Raw genomic sequence first — 17829 nt, 5'->3', positions numbered from 1 at the left:
ACGAAAAGATTTTTAAGATGTTGTTGTTGGGAGCAGGTGGGCGACACTGACTACAAGAATAAAAAGAAATCAGGGTTACCCTCCCTCCCCCTGTCCCTGCCTGAGTAAAACTGGAGTGTGTGAAAGGAGGAAATTCATAAAACGTGTATCATTCACCAAGATGTGAAAACTCAAACAAGGCAAAGAACAGCAGAGACGACAACATATCTGAATTCGTGTCAATAGCAGCCTCCCATGGAAACTGAGCACACGCTGGGTTTGCCCAAATCCGTCCATGGGGAGAGTTGAAAGGAAAATTCCCAGGTCCTGCTCCCGGAAGATGAAGTCTGTGTCCTTACGAAGGATGACACTACAGGGAGTGAGGGCTTTGCAGATGAAGTAAAGAGTAGCAAAGGAGTGCCTGGTTGTCCAAATAGATCCTCTTGGTTGAGGACGTTAACAATAGTTGGTTAGAGAGAGTTTGATTGGAGTGAAAATTGAAACGAAAGGAAGGCAAAGGGGCTTACGTTACTGGACAGAGCTCTCATGTACACGGAGGATGCTTGGAAATGTCTCAAGTAAACAGCTGTGCTGGACCGAATCTCTTGAAAAGGAGTGAATGTGAAGGAGGCAGATGTTCTGTAGGTTGCTTTTACCTCCAGACATCCCGGCTTTCGAGACTTCTGCAGGGAAAGACCCTCTGGGGAATAAGGAGTTGAGTCAACACCATTTATAGCCTCGTTTCATGAATTTTTCTGCTCCTTGAGGAAAGGCTCCATGCTTTACTCATCTAAACTTAGGCATAGGAAATCTCTGAAAGAGAGACTGGTTTATAGTGGATCTTTAAAATTTTACTGATTGTACTTTAATTCATTGACTAAAAGAGTTGCATACTAGATGAACATGTTTTAAGCAAGAAAAATGAGTCAAATACGGGGAATTTTACAAATAATGGTAAGTTTGCAGGGGTTTTTGTTTTCTAAAATGACCTCATCTAGGAAACGCAGACTCCATCTTTGCCTCGATCTGGGACATGGCCAATGGTTACATCAACAATGAGAAACATAAAAGTCTGGCTTAGGGGGTTCCTGTGGTGGCTCAGCAGTAACGAGCCCAACTGGTATCCACGAGGGTGCATGTTTGATCCCCGGCCTTGCTCAGTAGGTTAAGGAACTGGTGTTGCCATGAGCTGTGGTGTAGGAGAGGACATGGCTTGGACTTGACGTTGCTGTGGCTGTGGCATAGTCCAGCAGCTGCAGCTCCGATTCAACCCTAGCCTGGGGTCGACCTTAAAAGAAAAATAAATAAATAAATGAAAGGTCTGAGGGCTGGTTCATTCAGCAGTGGAATGTTTCATATTGCAGTCGCTTTCACGGAAGGATGGTGGTTTATATCAATGAGCAAAATGAGTGAAATGAGGCTCAGGCGTGTTTTAAAAAGAACTTCCCAGATGACGTCAATACATCAGTTTTGAAGAGCAAAGATCGCATTGGAAATCAGGTTACTCTAGGCAGGAAGTGGAAATTTTGATTTTAATCTTGCCTCTGCTATCAATTCTTTGTATAACCTGGCTCACTATAGCTCGTCAGGATTCCAGTCTTCTCATTTATTATCCAAAGAGTTCAGAGTTGGGCTCTTTGGCTGCTGGGATGTTTGGGTACAGGATTAGGTAATCTTCACGACTCCTTTCGGCTTAAATGTTTCAACATTTTATGATTAAAAAGTAACTAAAATGAAAGCGAAGTGGCACTTAGCCCATCTCCAAAGACGAATCCTTTGTCTAATGGCTCATTTCCTTGAAATGAGACCTCAGCACGCAAGTCCTGGCTCCAGGGCACTGAGTGCTGCGATACTCACTACTGCCAAACATCACCTTTGAGACTGACGACTCTATGTTTTGACTACATATTTCTAGTGTACATATGAAAATTTACATGACATAGGCAATGGGCAAAAAGGTCAGATTTCTTCAATGGTTTCCTAGTTTACTGAGACTTTTTGGCCACTGATAAGACCACGTGAAGACAAACATGACGGAGTTTCCATTGTGGATGAGCAATAACAAACCCGACTAGTATCCATGAAGATATGGGTTCGATCCCTGGCCTGGCTCAGTGGGTTTAAATATCTGGTGTTTCTGTGAGCTGTGGTGTAGATCACAGATGCAGCTCAGGTCTGGCATGGCTATGGCTGTGGCATAGACCTGCAGCTGAAGCTCCAATTCAACCCTTACTGGGAACTTCCATATGCCACTGGTGTGGCCCAAAAAGAAAAACAAAACTAAAAAAGAAGAATCTATGGAAAATACATTACTGTAATAGTCAGGTGGTCATGAACAACCCCTAAATCTCAGAGTCTGACAAAAAGCATCCTTAATTTCTCTCTCACCCTCTGTAGACTGTAGGGTGGTTGGATTTGTGCTTTAGATGGCAGTGCTTTTCTATGTGTCTTCTCTTTCATTGATCCGGGTTGGAAAAGCAGCCTTCATCCTGGGCATTAACTTGTATGATGGAGGCCAATGCAAAGCCAACAAACCACACAGAAGTCTTTGCATAGAAGAAATATTGTCATATTCCACTGACCAAATCAAGTTATCGGATCATGGCTGACAATGAGCAGGCAGTAGATCTAACCCTTTAAATCTACTAAGTCTAAATGGGGAGCATTGGAAGTGGCTGGACAAGGGCAAGGATGCACATTGCTATGGCAACAGAGGAGTGCAAAGTAGTGAACAGTCACCTTGGATCTGGTACCCAGAATCTCACCAAACATTGTTTCTCGCATACGGTCTCCTTACTTCTTTGTTGTGGAGTGGTTGCTTCCCACGAGACTATTCCATAGGGATGCTGGAGGCAGGGACCAGTAAGAGAGAGAAGAAAGAGGAAGAGTAAGGAAGAGTTAATGAAAACAGTCGTCAGAATTCAGTGTATTTTAGAGGCAGACAGGAATTGGGTACAGTTTAGTTCAACCCTTTCATCTGCAATATGAAGATTTTTTTTTTTAAAAAAGGATGAAAGGCACCTACATAAGGTTTTGAAGATGAAGATAGTTTCAAGGTTAATGCCAAGATTTTGAACTCATCTATTCTTTTGATCACCAACAACCCTGTTTCTCGTCATTCCCAGCCCATATAACAGGATCAGAGATTGCTGCTTTCTGCGTTTCTAAATAATAGTGATTTTCACTAAAGAATGATGCATATTTCTCTGCCTGAGATGCGTTTTTTCATGAAATTGTTGGAAGTATACAACTTGGAAATGAATCCACCACCTGCTCAAATCCCGCCATTCCACTTACACAGCTGAAAAGGAGTCAAGCTCTGTAGAATCCCTTGAGGGCCTCAGAGAAATTTCACCGAATCGCAATTCAGTATTTTTATTTCAGTCCACACAGCTATGTGTATGGGTGAGACTGGACACTCTCATCATCGCGATGAAATGCAATGTCTCCTCCTCTGAATTAAACTTGAATTTGAAAAGACTTCCCAGCACATAAAGGAAAGAAAAGGGAAAATGCCTCATTTCTCTCCACAATGGGAACTGAAGGGAAGAGGTGGCTGAGTGTTTTATCATCGAAAATTCATATTCTATAAATCTGAATTGGGAAATGTGGGAACATCAAGCCATTTAACATACATTAGGAGAAGGAGGAGGAAAGAACCACCAAAATGGGCAGTTCATTTTCAGTGATGAACTGACTAGATGCTGACTTAAGAAGCACGGACACACACACAAACCAGTCCCCGTTCTTTCTCCAACTGTGCTGTGAAGGGAATACAATGATGATAAAATGGTGAATTTTTAAATATATGTCTGGCTCCTTCAAAAAAAGTGGCTGGCCTGTCAAAATAGAAGCTTCTTTCCAAAGTTCCAGATTACAGATGTTCCGCTAGATATAATTAACTGAAATGACTGTCTTTCTGCCAGGATGACAAAGGTGGGACAATTTATGTAACTGCTATCCATCTTGTAAAGGGTTTATAAAGCCCTTGCTCATGATTGGCTTCACACGCTGATTAATAGACACATTTTATTTCAGACTTTAATTAAAGGCAATAAAAGCAGTCAACTGAAGGCCATGAATGTGTTGGTGACAAAAAAGGGGGGGCCATTAGAGAGATGGGAGATCAAGCAAGGACCAAATTTAGTGTGAGACCTTGTAAGTAGATCCATATGCTTGTGTTTGCAACTTTTCTGAGACAGTCACCCAGATAGAGTAAAATAGCAATTAAGAGCAGAACACTCAGTTTTAGGCCCAATCTGCTTTAATTTAAGAGACATTCACACCACACTTTTCCACATTTATATTAATATCAAAGTTAGTGGAAACAACAACAAAAAAGGAAGTTAGAGAGAAAACTTTCGAATGAGCAAACTCTAGCCTGCAGGTTTGGTTATAAAATACAGATCGCTAAATTAATTCTGTGGCATCTGAAGAAGAATTTAATAGAAACCACTGAGCAGATGTCATGGATTGTTGTGGCTCATAGAGGAAATTTCAGCAAATGGTCATTGATTCCAATAGTATTATACTCATTATTCATTTTCCTTCTACCGTAAATATTTACCTGGACCTTAAGCCCTATGATGTATAGAAAGTTGGCCGGTAAAAGTGTAATGCTAGCAACTCACAGGGGGATAGGGTTGTGCGACTTTGGCTTTCTATCCACGTCTCTCCCACCATCTCTAAGCACTTGAGTGACAGGATGGCAACCGCAGAGGAATTTCTTAACGCTGAGGCCCACACTGGGGTACTGGCGCAGACCAGGGCATCCTTCCTTTTCCGAGGTTCTAAGGGACATTCTCCACTGGCAAACCTGGATCAGAACCAAATAAGGAGTTCAGAAAGCATCTGAGGTCAGTTTATCTTTCAAAGGAAGGCTTCTCTCTCAATCTCACTGGGGAGAGACCTGCGGTGTTGTGGCATGATGTAAGGCCCGGACTTTTCAGGGCTCAGCATTTTGGCACAGGAGGCAGACAGATACCAGCTTGGTAATTGAGAAGGGCAGCATTACAAAGGTTTGAAAAATGAAATCTAGTGTGACAGGGAAAACATTAACATATGAGATTCATAGCCCCTCCGCTTTCCCTCCCCATTAAAGAGAATTCTATTTTTGCCAGTTTTATGCCGCATCTAAGTGCAGATGGGCACAATCGGGTGGCGGGGGGGAGGGTGTGGAAGGTTGGAAATTAAAGGAGGCAAACACAAATTGATTTTGTTAGAAAAGGCAGAGACTTACTTCTAGAAAATAAAACATTCAGAAAGTGGAACTGGAGATAAGCCTAAAAGCAGCACTACTGTGCTTGAGAGAGGCAAGCGTGGGGGGTGGGGGATTGAAAGAGACAACACAGTTTCACCAAAGGGAGAGGACAAGGGAGAGACAGAGGGCTTTTCAAAAAATTTCATTAACACGTTTCTTTGTGCCTCTGATCTTTTCAGAGACAACAGTAAATATTTGAAGTGTTTTGTTTTTTTTTTTAAATCTTGAGATAGAGGATGGGGATTTTATTTTCAAGCAATGTTTTATCACTGTATCCAAAATGGGCAATAATTTATACAGACTCTGATACTATACTATTAAGGGCACATTTCCTCTTTTTCAAGCACATGTGCCTAAAGATCTAGCTAGTTCTTCTTAAAACTATCATAGGTATGTTAATTCCAGTCACACAGAACATGAGACATGCTTAAAGTCTATTTTAGTGTGAGTTCTTAAGATGTTGAAGCATATTGATATCAGATATTTATGGATAGATTACCTTTCTTGCTAAGGGAGGGGAAACTATATTGTCTTCCAGCTATTTCAATAATATAAATCATAATTAGGATTGTCTGAAACACACACAAACACACACACACAAGCATTTTGATAAGTGCTGACAATTTTTGGCTGGAATGGATGCTTTTCTATTTTGTAGATTATAGAATCTCTAGACTAGTTACAAAATACCACGGTTTGATTCTCTTGAAACATAAAGAGGTCAATTTTTTCCTTGTCATAGTCAGATACATTATAATAAAATGGTACAAATCTTGTTATTTTATCATAGATCCACAAGGCTATTAAAATCTCAATATTAACAGTTTTTTTGTAATGAAAATGCATCTCTTGATTCTTTACATTTGATTGGCAGATAGCTCTTATTTGCATTAAAAAATCATTGGAATAGGAATTGTGAGCAATTAGTGATAAGAATCTTAGACCTAAAAATTTATTTCCACTTGTAAATTTGTCCAAATTCTAACTTACAAGCCAATTCAAACTCACACATGTATCATTTCCACCAAACCAATCCAAAGACTTAGCTCTTTTCTTTATCACATTATCTTTGCTACTTTTGCAAATTTTGAACATGTTCCATAGAGTCAGAGGACATGAGTTGAGTCTAGGACTTTTCTCTTAATTACTCACTATCTCTGTATAATCAATATAATTATCTCGGTTTTCTTATGTGTCAGCTGGAGATGAAACTTGTCCATGCCTCCTCTGTACCTGCCAAGTATCTATAAAGTTGTGCATGGAAAGTACCCAGGATTCAGCACATAGCAAACGCCCATAAAATGAAGCTGCTTTTGTCAGAATAAAATAAATGTTTGCCTTCCCTTCTCCGGCCTTGTAGAAGGAGACACGACACTTGAATATTTATGCTTCTAGCAACATAAACAATCATCAGTGTAAACAAGAGCTCGCTCTGTGGGACACTAAAGCCCCCACCATGGCCTAGAAATAGAATGTCTTGACTTTCCCACGGATTCGCATATTCTGCTCCACCGAAAAACATTCACTGCAACACTTGCAGACTTGCATGCGTTTGGGACCTAGACAGGAAACATGATTCTCAGGTTCAGGTTTTTCAGGCATTTTTCCTTGATGTAAGGTGAGAAGTAAAGATTTTCAAGTTTTTTACAAGACAGAATTGAAAGGAGATGTCTTCTCAAGACATTTTTAAAATTTTATTTTAATTTATTTTTATTAAAGTATAGTTGATTTTCAACGTTGTGCCAACTCAGTAAATGAATTTTTTATTTTAAAAATTTTATTTTTTTTTTTAAATTTTTTTGTCACACCCTCGGCATGTGGAAGTTCTCAGGCCAGGGATCAAATCTGCGTCATAGCTATAACCCAAGCCACAGCCATGACAACGCCAAGGCCAGATCCTTAACCCACTGCAACGATAAAGATTTTTGATTGTTTGTTATTTGGGGCCATACCTGTGGCATATGGACATTCCCAGGCTAGAGGTCGAATTGGAGATGTAGATGCTAGGCTACACCACAACCACAGCAATTCAGGATCCAAACTGTGTCTGAAACCCACACCACAGCTCAGGGAACAGTGCCAGATACTTAACACACTGAGCAAGGCCAGGGATCGAACCTGCATCCTCATGGATACCAGCCAGATTTGTTTCTGCTGCACCACAACAGAAACTCAAATAAAGTCATTTTTAAGATAAAGTTAAAATTTTTGGTTTTGGGTAGTTTTACTTGAACTTCAGAAAATGACGTAATTTCATCTGGTTGATTTTTCTTTTGTTCATTGCAAACTTAGACGTCTGAACTGTATCCAAATCAGTATTTACTAACTTTGTCAGGATTAAGATATAGAGTTTAAATTTGAAAATAAATAAGATTAAATAGTAAAATAGTCTTTATAATTTTGAAAAATAAAATTATAAATTATGTCAAATTTTTTTTGTCTTTTTAGGGCTGCACCCACGGTACATGGAAGTTCCCAGGCTAGAGGCTGAAACTGAGCTATAGCTGCCAGCCTATGCCATAGCCACAGCAACTCCAGATCCTGCACTGCAGCTCACCACAACACTGGATCCTTAACCCACTGCTCGAGGCCAGGGATAGAACTCACGTACTTAGGGATACTAGTTGGGTTCATTACCCCTGAGCCACAATGGGAACTCTGTAAATACTGAATTTACTATTTACATATTGCTGACTACTTCAGGCCTGATAATATAAAATCACAAATAATTTAGCCTCATATAAATAGAAAAATAGTCCATTGCTTAATGCCTCCCAGAATGTCAACCAAATAGTAATTGACCAAGTTTTCTAATGACAACCAAAAATAATATATTTATAGTATATATTTTCCTGAGTGAAAAATGTGTCCAAGCCTATTTTACCTAAGATAAACATAAATACATACGATAGCATAAGTGAATCATAATATAATTTTAAAACTGGATCATGTTTTTGTGTTTTTTTAACTCAGGATTTTTTAAAAGAGCAATTATGCACCTGAAGACAAAGACTTATTCTCACTCGCCCACCCTCCTCTCTCTGAAGCTTTGAGAGAATCGAATATTTTTCTATTTATTTATTTTTTTGTCTTTTGTCTTTTGTTGTTGTTGTTGTTGCTATTTCTTGGGCTGCTCCCGTGGCATATGGAGGTTCCCAGGCTAGGGGTTGAATCAGAGCTGTAGCCACCAGCCTATGCCAGAGCCACAGCAACGTGGGATCCGAGCCGTGTCTGCAACCTACACCACAGCTCACGGCGACGCCAGATCGTTAACCCACTGAGCACGGGCAGGGACCGAACCCGCAACCTCATGGTTCCTAGTCGGATTCGTTAACCACTGCGCCACAACGGGAACTCCGAGAATCGAATATTTTAACAAAGACAACATTAGCTGGCAGTCATTTTAAAAGTTTCTATAGATATGAAAAATTAGAGAAAAGAGAAAATAAATGGAAGCTAAACAAACAACTGTACATAAGAATTGTTTTTTAAAAGTCTTTGGATTTCCCCTGCGGCTCAGTGGGTTAAGGATCCCGCATTGTCACGGCAGTGGCTCTGGTTCCTGCAGGGACACATATTTGAACCCCGGCCCAGGAACTTACACATGCCTCGAGTGCGGCCGAAAAAAAAAAAAAAAAAAGTTATTGTCTATAAATATTTTGTTTCATTCCAAAACGTCTAATATGTCATAATAGGAGAAATGAACATTTGCTATTTAAAGCCAACAAAGGCACAACGTTGCTATTGTAACAGCCCTTCCTCCTCTTCGGGGGGCTTGACATATTCCCTAAATATTGGGGAAGAAATCTCTAAATGGCTTCTGTCCACTTATGGAGAGTGTTTCAAATAGAATGCATAGATGTTATTATTATCTTCTTGGATTTTGAGTCCTTTTCTTATATCCGGGACTTCCCCCACTTGACTATTTGGAGATGCTAAGCCTGCATCCCACTAGAAAAGGGTGAAATCAAAGACCAGAGATATGATGACCAAAGTGACCTCAGCGTGGTTCTGAGTCCACTGTCCCAGGCAGCGGCAGTGGTGGTTAAGCGATGACACCCAGACTCGAGCAGAAAAAAACGGTCGTTTTCTCACTGAACTAATGCTACAGTTTGACATTGGCTGTGCTTCTGCCTGCAAAGCTTCCCTACGCTCCTCCTGTTCTTGAACTTGCTCCTCCAGTTACCCCATGATACAGTGCCATCCAAACATCATTTTCTTTTGTTTGTTTGTTTGTCTTTTGTCTCTTTAGGGCCGCACCTGCGGCATATGGAGGTTCCTAGGCTAGGGGTCTAATCTGAGCTGTTGCTGCCGGCCTACACCACGGCTCTCGGCAGCGCCGGATCCTTAACCCACTGAGCGAGGCCAGGGATAGAACCCTCAACCTCATGGTTCCTAGTCGGATTCGTTTTCACTTTGCCACATTGGGAACTCCCCCAAACATCATTTTCTTAAATCAGCCTGAACAACGCTCACAACTAAGAGCCTGGCTTAAGTATTGATATCCTGGCCAATAATACAACTGTTCTCATTTTTAATTTTATTAGCCATTCCAGCAGCTTATGGAAGTTTCAGGGATTGAATCCAAGCAGCAGCTGTGACCTAGTATCCGAGAGGATGCAGGTTCGATCCCCAGGCCTGTTCAGTGGGTGAAGGATCCGGAGTTGCCGTGAACTGTGGTGTAGGTTGCAGATGCGGCTCGGATTCTGTGTTGCTGTGGCTGTGGTGTAGTCGGCAGCTGCAGCTCGGATTGGACCCCTATGCTGGGAATTTACATATGCTGTGGGTGTGACCCTAAAAAGATAATAAATAAATAAATAAATATTAGAAAAGAAGGTAGACCTCTTTGAAACAAAACAAGAAAAAGTGGTTTATCTGTGTGGCAAAAACTCCACCAGCAGGCTTGCCCAAGTTCCCCACATTTATGCTGTTATTAATCCCTATATCCCTCTAATGCTGAGAGATTGACTATCTACATTTGTCCTAAAATAAGCAAACTGGCCATGAGATTTATTAGGCAGAGCAAAAAAATGAAATTGAGTCCTTCTTAAGCAGGCTGACTGCTATACGGAAGCAGGAAAATGGCAAACACATGAGAGTGGGGGTGGATTTTAACTGCAGGGTATAAACCTCTTTCTTTTATGCACACAAACCGCAATACTGTCCTCATAATCTGAATCTGATTTGCTAGCTGAGCCGGTTGATATCTTGACATATACCTCATTATGCAAGCTCATCCTTCTCAGTGATCCTGCCCAAACTCTTAAAACTGCAACATGGGCTAAGCAAAGTGTCTCCTCATCAGTTTGGCTGGACTACAGTTTTTGTCTCAAAATCAGGTTACCTTTCAATCAAAAATTTATTATCAGCTCTAATCTCAAGAATTGAATATCTTTCTCATATTTTGCATATCTAATCTATTTGGAGGATTGCATTAATTTATTCATTCACAGAATGATAGTTACTGAGATCCTACCAGCATGCACTGAGCAAGGGAATGAATGATCAAAAAAAAAAAAAAAAAAAAAAAACAAACTCTGGAGCTCCCTTGGTGGCTCAGGGGTTAATGAACCCGACTAGGATCCATGAGGTTGTGGGATCGATCCCTGGCCTCCCTCAGTGGGTTAAGGATCGGGCGTTGCCATAAGTTGTGGTGTAGGTCACAGACGTGGCTCAGATCTGGTGTTGCTGTGGCTGTGGTGCAGGCCAGCAGCTGGCAGCTGTAGCTCTGATTCAACCCCTAGCTTGGGAACTTCCATCTGCAGTGGGTGCGTCTCCAAAAAGCAATACATACATACATACAGACATACATACAGACATACATACATACATGCTGTATGGTGACTGCTCTCCAAAAAAATTATAAATCAGTGTATAAAGAAGAAACACACAGGGTAAAATTTAATGCTATGAAACAAGATAAAAGTGCAAGGTAGGAGGCGAGAAGGATGATTGTATAATTCAGGCATGAGGGATCTGGTCACAGAGAATAAGTTTTTATGTGAGCCTTGAAGAAAGAACTTGATGGGATTTAGCCTGAGAACAGAAAATCTTTCTATGCGAATCCCCTGCGAGGTCCAGCACTGTGGAGGCAGAGGTGTGCCGCATGCAGAGGTGGTTGTGGTGAAGAATTTGGCTGGAGGGAAGGATGACTCTGAATACAGGTGGCCAGTGCAACAGAATGCACAACTAAAATAAAAGCTAAGATGGAGTGATTTCATTCAGAACACTGCTGGCTTTCTACAGAATGTATTGAAAGAGACCAGGTTTCAGAATTAGTTCAAGTTCCTGAGTCCCCCACCTGCCACTTTTTTTTTTTCTTTTCTTTTTAGGGCTGCACCCATGGCAGATGGAAGTTCCCAGGCTAGGGGTCAAATTGGAGATATAGTTTCTGGCCTTCCCCACAGCCATAGCCACACGGGATCCAAGCCGTGTCTGTGACCTACACCACAGCTCAAGACAATGCCAGATCCTTAACCCACTGAGCAGGGCCAGGGATTGAACCCGCATCCTTATGGCTACTAGTCTAGTTCTTAACCCACTGAACCACAATAGGAACTCAAGTTCTCAGTTCCTTGTGGTTCAATGGGTGAAGGATCCAGTGTTGTCACTGCTGTGTGGCAGGTTTGATCCCTGGCCCAGGAACTTTGACATGCTGTGAGCATGACCAAAACAAAAAGGGTTCATAAGGACCTGGGAAGCCAAAGCGGACCATAGCTTAGGTTTTAACACAGGGAAGATGCCTTTCTCAGGCAGGCAGCATTTGATATTCCAGAAATACTGTAGTAATCAAAACAGAGCTCTCCAAGCAGGTGGTGGGTGAACTGAGTGAGTTCCAAGAGGAGTTAAGAAGTCGATGCTCTAGCAGTCCATGAAGTGAAGCCATTAGGATTGTGGCACCTGCAACACAGAGAAACTAATCAATATTTACTAAGGCCTCTGTGCTAAGATTTGGGAACTAAACATCAGGTCAAGCAGGCAGGCATGACGGTGGGTGGGTAAGAAGAGGGAGCTAGGCTCCTTCTTTTACATCCGATGGAAATATAATTTTCCAAGTCCAGTTCCTCGGTATTTTCTGAGCACCGGGACAGTGGTGGCTCCTGGGGAGGGAGAGGCAATCAGGTTACAGAGACTGTTTGTTCTCCTGGTCCAGGATAAGGCAGACCGGTTAGAGAATTCCCTGTTAGGGAAGATGCATGAATCTACGTCAATCACATAGGCATTGTAGGCAGAGCAGTCTGAACAATGTACCAGATTAATAAGGAAGAAAGCCAAGAGGAAAACCTGACTCGAGCCGAATTAGCAAGGCAAGCAGACCAAAAAAAAAGGAGCAGTGAGGCTGGTAAAGGATGCTGAATGAGTGGAACAAGGAATGACATTGATGGAGAAGCAGGCAGTGCATGGATTGCATCTGAGAATCACTGCCTCCCACTGGGATGGTCCCTTTTGTGGGCACCGCTTTATTCTTTCACTGCAGAGGTTACTCAGTAAAGCCGTCATGCGGGTGGCAGGACTTCCATGTACAGACTAAGGGGTTTATTTGGGTCTAGATCAGCCACATAGCGTATGCAGGATGGAACAGAAAATATGCATAAGGTGCACAGAGGCCAGCTAGGAAGGTCCTGAGTCCCTTGAAGCAGGAGGACCAGATGGTGCCTCAGAAGGAGACAGTGGCAGAGGGAGGGAATGGATGGGTCTGAAAAATTGTGAAGAAAGGCTGGGAAGGAATTACTGAGGGAAGGGATACAGTGAGGCAGGGACGAGGAGATGACAAAAGCTCTTATTTACTGTGTGCCAGGCATGGTGGTAAATGCTTAGACATTTGATTTAATTGAAATGTAGGTGTAGATTAATTAAGAAACCGGGCTAATAGGACACGGTTACTAAAGGTTGTAGTGGATGCTGCTGGTGCTCTACCCAGACACGCTTAGCTCCTTTTTATCATTTTCTTTTTCTTTTTGTGGCCACACCTGTGGCATATGGAAGTTCCTGGGCTCGGGGTCTACTCAGAGCCACTGTTGCGGGCCTGTGCCACAGCCACAGCAACACTGGATCCGCGCCACACCTGTGAACTTCGCCACAGCTTGCAGCAAAGCTGGATCCATAACCCACTGAGTGAGGCCAGGGATTGAACCTGTGTTCCCCAAGGAGACTGTGTCAGGTTCTTAACCTGCTGAGCCACAGCGGGAACTCCGTTTTCATCGTGTGTGTGTGTGTGTGTGTGTGTGTGTGTGTGTGTGTGTGTGTGTGCATGCACACAAGTTTGCATGCCCTCCCTTCTCCAAGTTTCTAAGAGCTTTGCTTCTGCTAACCAGCACCTGTACTTTTCTTCAGTGGATGTTTTCAGACAGAGGGAGTCTCCAGAACAGACTGAAAAAAAAAAAAATGGGAGTTCCCATCGTGGCTCAGCAGTTAACAAGCACGACTAGCATCCATGAGGACGCAGGTTCAATCCTTGGCCTCACTCCATGGGTTAAGAATCTGACGTTGTGGTGTAAGCCAGTAGCTACAGCTCTGATTTGACCCCTAGCCTCGGAACCTCCATATGCCGCTGGCACCACCCTAAAAAGACCAAAAAAAAAAAAGTTCAACTGAAAAAATAAATATGTGATTTAAAAAAAAAAAATGATACTCCCAGGTGTCTACTGTCTGTCCAGAGTGTCTAAGTGATGCGTAGCTATCACCTCAGGGTTGGACAGATCCTAAGGAGTCATTTGGGCTGCTTTGGAGCTCCCTGCAGGAGGAGGTGAGGCTGGGTTTTACCCGAACTCAGAGCCGTGATCACCTCCTCCTCCTTCTCCCGCCCTCCCTTCTTTTCCTGCATCATTTGGATGGTTTTCCTGAGAGCAATTCCTCAATAACTCATTTCCTCCTGAGCGGTCCACACAGGACCTTCCCAACTCATCTCCGTACAGCGCATGCATGCTTCTCTCATCCGTCTTACAAACGCCACATGGCCAAACTGTGCCCCTGTCATCCTCTCCCCATCTGCTTCTGGGGGACCTGACCTAAGAGGGTGCCAGAGCTGAGCTTGAACTCAGGGACCTTTCACTCCAGACCTCTGCCCTGAATTCTTTAATGCATCCTAATAAAAATCTTGGTTAAAATAAAAAATCACAGCTGCCCCGCAACCCCTTCACACCCTCCCGGCTAACTCAACTAGTTGAGAACTTAGTTCTCTACTTTCTTATTATTGACAAAACTTACAGATCCAACCAACATGCTAAAGTCAAACCACAGTGCGTCCCTGGCTACAGAGCAGCTCTGGGTGAGGGAAATGACTGACAAAAGTTCGAGTCAGCAGTTGAGCGGTTGAATATATATGTGCATGTATGTATACTTTTTTTTTCCTTAGAAACTAGTGATCTTTATTTGAGACATAGGGAGCTTGAGGCATTAGCCTGGTATTCAGATGGAACATGCAGCAGGGAAGGCAGAATGCACTTTGCCAAGAAGAAGTAAAACAATTTCCAGTTAATTACTCTCTGACCTTCATATGTGGAGCCATGAAATCACTCTTGAAAAGAATCTCAATGGATGTGGATGGAAGGGCAGCAGATTTACCAAATTTAAAGACTCAAGAGATTAAATTGAAAGGACGTGGGTGACACCTTGGGAAAGAAGATGAGAGACAGTAGGTACCACCCCAAGAGAATCACAAGACTTTTGTCATTTGTACATGTTTTGTCTTTAGAGGCAAAAAAAAAAAAAAAAAAAAGAAGAAAAAAAAATGAAAAAAGAAAGAAAAACAAGAATACTTCTTTGAGATAAAATACTCTGAAATATATATTTTATCACATTGTTATTGAAACTATAATCATTTTCACTACTTTGGAGTATACATTGTATGTCTCCCTCACTCTAAACATTTCTAAATATCTTGTGGAATTTTACCTAATGCATAGTTTTCTGGGGGTTCGTGGGTTTTGGATTTTTTTTATTTTTATTTTATTTTATTTTTTAATGGCCACACCCTCGGCATACGGAAGTTCCTGGGCTGGGGATCTAATCCAAGCCACAGCCGCCACCTACATCAGAGCAGCCACAGCAACACTGGATCCTTTAACCCACTGCTTGGGGCCAGGGGACGAAGCTGCAGCTTTAGAGGGACCTGAGCCACTGCAGTCAGGTTCTTAACCCACCAGGCCACAGTGGGAACTCCCTTAATGTATGTGTTTAAACTTTGGATATTCTTCTGGCTCCATGGCTGATACTTATGTCCAATAGTGAGAAAATTTTTCTGTCTAGAGAGAGAGCAAATGGATGAAAACATAGAAATACCTCTCTCAGAGAGTCTTCGGAAATGGCCCGTTTGTACCGTAATTGGCTGGGTTGTTTTATAGAGTCTATTGCTGTTTCTCAAGCACTGAAAACCCTCTTGAACCTGCACTACTGGATGCATGCAGGGATACCCTTAAGAATTTAGGCATTTAATTCATCTGAAAAAAATAATCATGCCCCAGACTCATTAAACACAACCAAGGCCACAGTTGATGCACCAGGAAGAGTAAGAACAAGATTCACCCTGGTGGACAGACACCCAGATCCTGTGTAATAAAGAGCCTGGGTCCTCTGGAAAATAATCTGCTTCCAGGAAATAAAGCACATTCAATATCCACTTGACTGCCTGGCGAGAGGATTCATTCAATGTTTATGTGACCCCCGGGAACAGTTCGAAGGCCCAACAAAGCCATTAATTTTTCCTTGAGTTTAGTCAGAATATTAAAGATAAGTGACAGATAGAGAATAAAAGCCTGAAGATAAAACAGCTAAGACAAAGGCTCTCGTATTATATCTCAGGGAGGAATTCTCGGGGCAGAGGGAAGGGAGCCTGGACACCGGGCCAGGAAAATCCATTACAGGTAGTGCCCAGAAGAGGGCGCTGCCGAGGCCTGCTCCTGTCTTGGGCCCCGTGGGAGATTCTTGGTACCCACCCCATGACCAGACTGGCTTCAAGAGCGTCAAGCTATGGAATATCAAGGATGCAAAGACAGGTGAGGCTGGCAGGGGCGTCGTCAGACCTGGGAACCGAGAGCCGCCAGAGTGGTTGGGACAGATGAGCAGGGGAAGAAACTAAGTCAACATCTCCAACAAGGGACCACTTTTCCGCTCAGTCTTCCCCAGAGAAAATGGACATGAATCACGGATGGGTCAGCGTTGAAAAGTACTTGGTCGAAGAATTATTTCAAGTGCCAAAGGTCAGTTTGGTTGCTTCTGCAAATGAACTTTCTCACGAACTGGGTCCTTATCACGGGGCCCCCGAAGAGGCTACACTCTCCTTCTCCCTTGCAACACTTCGATACTAAGTGTTTGGTTTCTCGGAAAAGAGATCTGGATATGATTTTCTATGTCTGCTTAAAAGTAACTCATTATCTCGACACACCCCTGCCCCCAAGAGGATTTTAAGGGGAGTAATGCCTATCACGGAGGCGGTGTTCTTTGCTTTTAACCGCCTCCCCCCGCCCCCCCATCCCTGCCTCCTGGTGGGCAGGAGACGGACGTGAGTCAGCTAGGACGGATGCATGTGTCCATTTGTCTGTCCGCGCATGATGTGCCTTCAAAGCAAGAGGATTTACAATTTCCTCCCACTCAGGTCCCACCCACATTTTCTTCCTTCCAACAAAGGGGCATGAAAAGCATGACCCCCCTTGCCCCCCCCACCCCCACCCCACGTTTAGTAGCTAAGGGAAAGTTATGATCTTCCTTTTCCAGTTCAGTTTTTCCTCCTTTCCAGCATTCCAAACAATAGTTTTATATATTTTTGCTTTCTCCCCAGGGCTGTTTTCCACTTTGAACTGACTCTCAAAGTTTGCCAAGCAAACAGAAGATCAGGTACACACCTTTCTCAAGACAATTGATGCTAGAGCCATGCAGATGTGCGGGAGAGAAGCTGATAGCACCAGAGGCCATTAACTTTCTTTTCCCAAAATCACCTTTCTCATTAGATTTGAAAAATGTGTTTGAGAACAGCAGCTTATGGCAGTTGACTAGATAAAACTTCAGAAAGATAGTACACAGAAGGAGAGGTGAGACAAATTGCAATGATAAGGTGTGTCAGCAGAGGGCTGATGCGGCAAGAATGCAGTGTCTTGGTATCTGTGGCCATTCATTAAGCAAGGTTGTGTCGGTGCTGTTGGCATAGAGAAATGAAGGTGGCGGGTACCCAGAAGCGGCAGAGTGTAATCACGGGTACCTCTCGACTTCTGTATCCATCTCTCAGACTACACATCGGCACTGATAGATTCATTTGAAAAGGACATATACCAGAAAAAATTATTTTGAAAGGAGTCATTTTCAGTACTTTAATAAATGATTCATAATCTGCAGATCACTACTCATCCACATCACAAGAGGAATGATTCTGCCTCAGAAAGAAAAATCTGATTATTAAGCCCGAATAATCAGGCAAGTCCAAAGATGTCCTGTTAGCTTAGAAAACATAGTCATGTTTCCCAGGAGAGGGGGGACGGAAAAAAAGGACACAAAATTTCAAAAAAATTCCTGTTTTCAATGTTATGTTCTTATTATTACAGATCAGAATATATTCTTTTGCATCAGTGTGAGTGTTCAAGTCCTCATTTTTGACCAAG

The sequence above is a fragment of the Sus scrofa genome, chromosome 11, assembly GCF_054392235.1.
Source record: "Sus scrofa isolate SSC_HxYL_T2T_F1_AM1 chromosome 11, Sscrofa_HxYL_maternal_Yorkshire_Landrace_v2.0, whole genome shotgun sequence".
NCBI classification, from domain to species: Eukaryota; Metazoa; Chordata; class Mammalia; order Artiodactyla; family Suidae; genus Sus; species Sus scrofa.
The sequence above is the reverse complement of the archived record's forward strand: the minus strand, read 5'-3'. Positions refer to the sequence as shown.